We start from the raw sequence: 6,067 nt of genomic DNA, 5'->3' as shown, positions 1-6,067 counted from the left end.
AAAAACAAACATATTTCAAGTAAAGCCATACAGAGAAATCTGGTAGGCATAAACATTTATCTTATTCAATACTTTAATGTTAATCATTCCCATGTATATCACTTACTCTTGAAAACAGTTTTGATTTATAGATTTTAATCATTGCCGTCAAATGTAAAAATATACTGTATAAAAGTGCAATATGTGCAGCCACATCTAACTTTCAACTTTGGCGAAGAAAGGCACCAGAAAAAAGCAAACAAACAGAAGTTAAGGTTGTTCTTAACCAAAGGACCCAGAAAGAATAAAGAACAAAGCAACTGAGTACAAGCCAATTTTAATCTGACACTTGTGTTTGGTGTTCAAAATATACACTCTTTCACCACATAAATCAACATGTATACAATACACACATAAATCAATATATAAATAACATAAATACATAAATCATATATACAATATACACATAAATCAAAATGTATACAATACTCATTTTGAATGAAGCTAGAAGATAGAACTACTTATTTCTCATTTGATTTCCTCAGGAAAATAAATCAAGAAAACTGCTGCTGGCCATCCTTTCACATGCCTTTTATCAGGATCACAGGATTATATGGGTTGAGCTGGGGATCCAGTCTTGGAATGGGAATGAGAAGGCAGCCATGTTCAATCAATCAGAATAGAGCTGGAAGGGAAAAATAATTGCTACCAACCTGCCTTCCATTGAGGACCTGTATACTGCACGAATCAAGAAGAGGGCCGTGAAAATATTTGCAGACCCCTCGCATCCTGGACATAAACTGTTTCAACTCCTACCCTCAAAACGACGCTATAGAGCACTGCACACCAGAACAACTAGACACAAGAACAGTTTTTTCCCGAAGGCCATCACTCTGCTAAACAAATAATTCCATCAACACTGTCAGACTATTTACTGAATCTGCACTACTATTAATCTTCTCATAGTTCCCATCACCAATCTCTTTCCATTTATGACTGTATGAATATAACTTGTTGCTGGCAATCCTTATGATTTATATTGATATATTGACCATCAATTGTGTTGTAAATGTTGTACCTTGATGAACGTATCTTTTCTTCTATGTACACTGAGAGCATATGCACCAAAACAAATTCCTTGTGTGTCCAATCACACTTGGCCAATAAAAATTCTATTCTATTCTATTCTATTCTATTCTATTCTATTCTATTCTATTCTATTCTATTCTATTCTAGTCCAGCCCCCTGCTCAAGTCATAGACCCTATACCATTTCAGACAAGTGACTGTCCAGTCCCTTCTTAAAAACCTCCAGTGATGAAGTGCCCGCAACTTCTGAAGGCAAGCTCTTCCATTGGGTTAATTGTTCTCACTTAAGTAAGAAACTTAAGTTTCTCCTTAATTCCAATTTGCTTCTCTCCTTGATTAGTTTCCATCCATTGTTTCTTGTCTTGCCCTCTGTTGCTTTGGAGAATACGTTGACCTCCTCCTCTTTCTGGCAGCCAAAGTAGAACAGGTATTTAGTTGTGAGATCTTGTGGGATAGGAGGCTTGGCTTCTTTCTCTGATAAAAATAGTTCCCAATATGGAGTCGTAATTCCTCATGGAGGGAAGCATAAATGAAAGGATTGAAACAGGCTGAACTCATGGAAGCCACATGACATGAAACTTGGATGACATTCACATATCACTTGTTTAGAATAGCAAACTCTTCATCCATATCTCTAATCAAATTAACTACTTGGAGAGGGAGCCAACAAGACCAAAACACAGGCCTGAAACAGGGGTGAAATATAAAATTAGTTACTACCAGTTCTGTGGACGTGGCTTGGTGGGGGGTGGGTAATATGACTGGGTGGGCGTGGCCAACTTTTTTAAAAAAAGCATTTTAAAAAAATGCTTTAAAAAATGCTTTTAAAGGGATCAGGCAACTCAGCTGGGATCGCCAGAACCCTTTAAAAGTAATTTTTTTACAGCCTCTTCAGCTGAAAAAATGCTTCTGAAGGGTTCTGTCATTCCCAGCTGAGCTGTGCAATCATCAGAGGCTTTTTTTTAACTTTTAAAAGCATTTTTTTGGCTGAAGAAAAAATGCTTTTAAAAGTAAAAAAACCCAAAAACCTTTGATGATCGCGCAACTCAGCTGGGCAGGGGGGCAGGGGGACACACAGAGATTTTTGCTACCGGTTCTCCAAACCACCCGCTGCCATCGCTACCGGATCGGGTGATCCGGTCCAAACCGGGAGCATTTCACCCCTGGCCCGAAATTACCAGCATCTGGAAGGTAAGGTCTTTTCTTTTTTTGTAGTCCACTTTTCTTGGTTGTGACATACGGCTCCTAGGATCTTTCTCTTCTGTAGATGATTAAGAAATGGCACAGTAAGAGAACAACATGGCCGAAAGTAGAAGCATGTAAGAGAGGAGGAGCATCAGGCAAGACTACAGCTGTCTCTCTATCTTCCAGTGCAATCAGTTTTCTTCACAGATAATCATGTCATGGCCAATGCTGTTGAGATCTAAGTAATAGATATTGAAATAGGCTAGTAGAGAAACCACAAGAAACAAGAGCCAAATAGCAGCCACAATATAGATACAAGACTTGCATCTCACCCTTTGGCGAATGGGATACACAATTACAATGTATCGATTGACGACAGTGGCTGTAAGTGACAGGACAGACACAAATACGGTTGTCCCTTGCATCAGGGTGACAAAGTAGCACATGAACGCTCCAAAAAGCCAGCCTCGGCTTTCAGAGGCATACAGGGCGGTCAGTGGAATGCAGAAAATGCACATAATCAGGTCAGCAGCTGCCAAGTTCCCAATAAGGAAGTCCGTGGTGCTGTGCGGCTTTTTGGTGAAGCTGATGAGACAGAGGAGGAGGAGGTTCCCTGTGCAGGCAACTGTCACCAAGAGAGCGTAGAGAGGAAGGAAAAGCGGCTTCAGCTCAAAGAGGAGATCCAGGCCAGTGAATAAGTGATCTGATCTATTAAAACAGGAAGCATTCAAGAGCTGGGAATGGACCGCCATGTCAGAATCTGATTGTGAGGATCTTTTACATTAACAAGAAAAGGGGGAAATTGTTAGAAAGAAAATAAAAAGAGAGATTGGCATTGTTCATCCTTGTGGAAATGCTTGACTCAGTGGTGGCTTGCTACTGGTTCTCCCCGGTTCAGGAGAGCCGGTAGCAGAGATGTTGAAGTGAATGTGAACCGGTTCGCTCCGACCATCACCTGGGTCCACCCGCCCGCCCCTGCACTATACCTACCTTTATTCCTCTGATTTTAGCCCAGCTGAAAGGTGTGGCAGAGCAGATTGCAATGCCTCAGCTGTTCAGCCAGTCAATGCGCTTGTGCGAAGGGCAAGTTTGGTGTGCGTGTGAGCAAAGTGAGCACTTCTGCGCCAATCGCACACAAAGCACGTGCGCGAAGCGAACTGGTGGTAACACCGGTTAGAACCCACCACTGGCCTGACTCTACTTATTCGGTCTGTCACCAAGACATGGGGAAGTTAGAAGTGTAGAAGGGAAACAGCATATTAATAATTAATAATAATTAATTAATAATTAATTTATTAAATACTGGCAGCAACAAAACTCCTGAGGTTAATACTCTCATCATAATGAAAAAAGCAAAAGAGGACAAGAAGTTTCAAAAATTAGAACTGAGTTGAACGGCTACTTTAAGCATGGTTTGTAGATTAATTTTTTCTTAAAATATGACACAAGCTCAGGAGTTTTGCTGCTGCCACCAAACTCTTTCCTGAATTAGACATTCTTTAATTTTTGTTCTCTATTCATACAGTATTTGGATCTGCCTCCATCTCTTTCAGTGTTATCTCTATATCTGTGTTAATGTGACTAGGGAAAAGATTGGGAAACTATAGAAACTCAATTTACAGACAGACAGACACACTGAGGGAAAGAAAGAATATAGCCATTTTGACATTTTGCTCCAGTTTCCAAAGCTATCGTGGGGGATTGGTTGGTCGGGTGGCTTGTAGAAGGAGTCGGTGAAGGTCGTGAAGAAAGAAAGGACCTTCGGCTGCTCCCTTCTCACAATTTGTGGTGCTTTTTGCTTTTCTTTTATTCTTCCCGAATCGACGGGATGGAGGGAAGCTGGAGTGGGGGCTGAGAGAGGCCAAAAGTGTTTTCATTCGCTGAGACTCGCCGTGTTGGAGCTGCAAGGACGAAAACTCTCCCTTCTTAACACAATCGCGGCTCCAGTTGGGTTTCCTAAGAACCGAGGAAAAGCTGGGAAGCAAAGCTCTGGAACTGTCCGTAGCTTGTGGTGCTGAATCGAACCGCTGATCCTCCTTTACCTTGCGAAATATAGAGAGAGCGATAAATCTCCCCCTCACCCACCAACCGCCGCCTACTTGGACAAGGATTTAAACGATCTCCCCTCCCCTTCTCTTCCCATTTCATCTTCTTACACTGGAATATATTCTGCCCAGTAGTGGATTTCAAATATTTTTACTACCGGTTCTGTGGGTGTAGCATGACTTGGTGGGCATGGCAGGGGTAGGATACTGTAAAATCTCCATTCCCACCCCACTCCAGGGGAAGGTTACTGCAAAATCCCCATTTCCTCCCAATCAGCTGGGACTTGGGAAGCAGAGAAAAGATGGGGGTGAGGCCAGTCAGAATTTTTATTACCGTTTCTGTGGGTGTGGCTTAGTAGGCGTGGCATGGTTCGGTGGGGGTGGCTTGATGGGCATGACAGAGGAAGGATACTGTACAATCTCCATTCCCTCCCTAATCCAGGGAAAGGATACTGCAAAATCCCCATTTCCTCCCGATCAGCTGGGACTCGGGAGGCAGAGAATAGATGGGGGCAGGGCCAGTCAGAAATTTTACTACCAGTTCTCTGAACTACTCAAAATTTCTGCTACCAGTTCTCCAGAACTGGTCAGAACCTGCTGAAATCCACCTCTGATTCTGCTCATTTTGGAGAAAAAAACACAACAATGTATGGCATATAATGCTTCCAAGGAAGTTAGGATCACTTCATCCAAACTTTTTCTCTAGCCTGGTGCCGTCAAGAGAAACTGATTTCTGTCATCCCATCATGGTACTGTTAGCTATGAATGACAGGGGCTGCAATCCCAAAAGTTTGGAAGGCATCAAATTGAGGAAAGTTGCTTTCTATCATGCTAATAACTTACATATGCAGGCAGTTCTCAGTTTATGATCACAATTGAGCCCAAAATTTCTGTTGCTAAGCAAGATAGTTGTTAAGTGAGTTTTGGTCCATTTTATGACCTTTCTTGCCACAGTTTAGTTAATCACTGCATTTGCTAAATTAGTAGCATGGTTGTTAAGTGAATCTGTCCTCCGCATATGACTCCAGGACACTTAACTGTCATAAAAATGAGTCAGCTTCCAAACATATGAATTTTGATCAGATGACCATGGGGTTGCTGCAACAGTTGGAAGTGTGAAAAATGGTCATAAGTCACTTTTTTCAGTGCCTCTGTAACTTCAAACATTCATTAAATGAACTGTTGTAAATTGAGGACTATTAATATTCTTCTCTCCCTATGAACTACTTCTGTAGATTTTGTTTTTGCAGTAATGATACATGGCAAAGTTTTAAAGGTACATTTTATGTGCAAGCCGTCATTTTTTAAAAACCCTACTGATTTTTGACATATTAAAATACAAATGACTACCTACTAACATCACTTTTCATTGCCAAATAAGCCTTCAGCCATTATAAAAAATTTAGCAAGCTTCTAGGTAGAAAAATAAAAAGACAAAATACTTCTCATTGTAAAACAATTAAAATCATTTTGTAAGCCTAAAATCTAGATTTGGCAAACAGATGGAATAGATAAGTGGATTTTAGAGATTTTTGTTGGAAAATCATAACTCATGTCTAATAAAACATTAGATTGCACTGAAGTTTGCATCTACCAATATTTAGCATTCTCTACATTATATTTTTATTTTGGAAGTTTTCTTCATAATCAGTTTCACAGATTGTGATTGTATGCCCGCCATCAATAACAGAATTACAGACTTGGAAGGAACTTGGGAGCATAATCAGGATAATTTTATGTTTCTATTCTGAGGTTTATAAATGAAAATGC

The 6,067-nt window shown here is 40.6% G+C and overlaps 1 pseudogene; it reads right to left on the bottom strand.

Moving 5' to 3' along the window:
- Positions 1 to 560: 560 nt before the first annotated feature.
- On the bottom strand, positions 561 to 3,004 carry LOC131187689 (prolactin-releasing peptide receptor-like; annotated as a pseudogene).
- Positions 3,005 to 6,067: the final 3,063 nt, after the last annotated feature.

The sequence above is a fragment of the Ahaetulla prasina genome, chromosome 1 (assembly GCF_028640845.1).
Source record: "Ahaetulla prasina isolate Xishuangbanna chromosome 1, ASM2864084v1, whole genome shotgun sequence".
In the NCBI taxonomy this organism is placed as follows: domain Eukaryota; kingdom Metazoa; phylum Chordata; class Lepidosauria; order Squamata; family Colubridae; genus Ahaetulla; species Ahaetulla prasina.
This window is presented reverse-complemented; position numbering and strand designations above follow the sequence as displayed.